Here is a 1572-nt window from a genome sequence, read left to right as displayed (position 1 = left end):
CCATGTTGGCCAGGCTGGTCTCAAACTCCTGGTCTCAGGTGATCCACTTGCCTCGGCCTTCCAAAGTGCTACAATTACAGGTGTGAGCCACTGTTCCCAGCTATAATTCACAAGTTTCTAGAGAGGCAAGGGCAAGAGAATTTATACCCACAAACTTGAGAGAACCCAATGGGATAGAAATATGGCTACTTCCAGCCATATGGCTACTTCCAGCCTGGGAAACACAGCATGGTGGCAGGCATGGTGGCACATGCCTGTGGTCCCAGCTACTCAGGGAGGCTGAGGCAGGAGGATCATTTGAGCCCGGGAGGTCATGGCTGCAGTGAACCGTGATCATACCACTGCACTCCCACCTGGGCGACAGAGTGAGACCCTGTTTCAGAAAAAAAAATAAAGAAATGTGGCTGCTAGAGAAAATGTATCTGATTACCAAAATTAATCACAGATAGGATTTCCCCTTTATTCTACTTTCAGATATACTTTACCAAGATAAGAAATATAGTGAAATCCAGTGACAGTCATAAAAAATGCTGATAAAACTCAGCATTAATTAATCTTTATTAAACTTGGTGGTACTTTACCTTCAACTGTTATTAAAATGTATTTTTTTGGGGGGGACAAATACTTTTTAATGGCTTTTTTTAACGGCTTTAAAGTTTTTCTTTTTCTTTCTTTTTTTTTTTTTTAATATACTGGAGAATCACGCAATGCACAATCAGGGGCCACAAGTCTGCACTCTCCTTTGCTACTGGTCCTGTAATGGCAGAACCTTTCATTTCACCTTTATTACTCACTATGACCCCTGCATTATCTCTGAAATAAACACACCATCTTTTCTCCGGTATGACTTTCATTGTCGAATGACTGCTGCTGGATGTACCATTTTTCTGAGCTCTGGTTTGCCTTTCTTAACTGTGGCCATCACCATGTCACCGACACCAGCAGTGGAAAGTCTGTTCAGCCATCCCTTGATCCCCTTCACGGAGATGATATACAGGTTTTTGGCTCCTGTGTTATCAGCACAGTTGATCACAGCTCCTACTGGAAGACCCAAAGAAATCCGGAATTTCACACCAGAGGACCTACCACGTTCTCGCTTTGACATCTTGAACACTGGAAAGAAGGAAAAAAGTATTTTCAAATTTTTTAAAGCAAACTTCGTATTTAAATAGCAGCAACACTACATAGGTAGTATATGCCAGGAAAGCATTTGTTTGTCAACTGGGATCCCTAGAGAGTCAATTGAGAAAACAAGATATAATAGTTTGCTAACATTACAAAATAAATGTACAATAAGAATAATTTCAGTATATATCGGCTATAACTCACCACAATTTAACACGAGATTTGGGTGGGGACAAATATCCAAACTATATTAGAGGGATTTAAAAGAAAAGAAGATTGGCTGGGCGCGGTGGCTCAAGCCTGTAACCCCAGCACTTTGGGAGGCCGAGACGGGCGGATCACGAGGTCAGGAGATCAAGACCATCCTGGCGAACACAATGAAACCCCGTCTCTACTAAAAAATACAAAAAAACTAGCCGGGCGAGGTGGCGGGTGCCTGTAGTCCCA

At 42.4% G+C, this 1572-nt stretch overlaps 1 pseudogene across 1 annotated transcript; it reads right to left on the bottom strand.

The window, feature by feature from the left end:
- Positions 1-704: 704 nt before the first annotated feature.
- LOC105529587 lies at positions 705-1125 on the bottom strand (annotated as a pseudogene). The gene has a single exon (XR_001004533.1). The product of XR_001004533.1 is annotated as a 60S ribosomal protein L23 pseudogene (transcript).
- Between the last annotated feature and the right edge of the window lie 447 nt (positions 1126-1572).

The sequence above is a fragment of the Mandrillus leucophaeus genome, unplaced genomic scaffold, assembly GCF_000951045.1.
Source record: "Mandrillus leucophaeus isolate KB7577 unplaced genomic scaffold, Mleu.le_1.0 Scaffold7718, whole genome shotgun sequence".
Taxonomy (NCBI): Eukaryota; Metazoa; Chordata; class Mammalia; order Primates; family Cercopithecidae; genus Mandrillus; species Mandrillus leucophaeus.
Note: the sequence above shows the minus strand (reverse complement) of the source record. Positions and strands in the feature narration are given on the sequence as shown.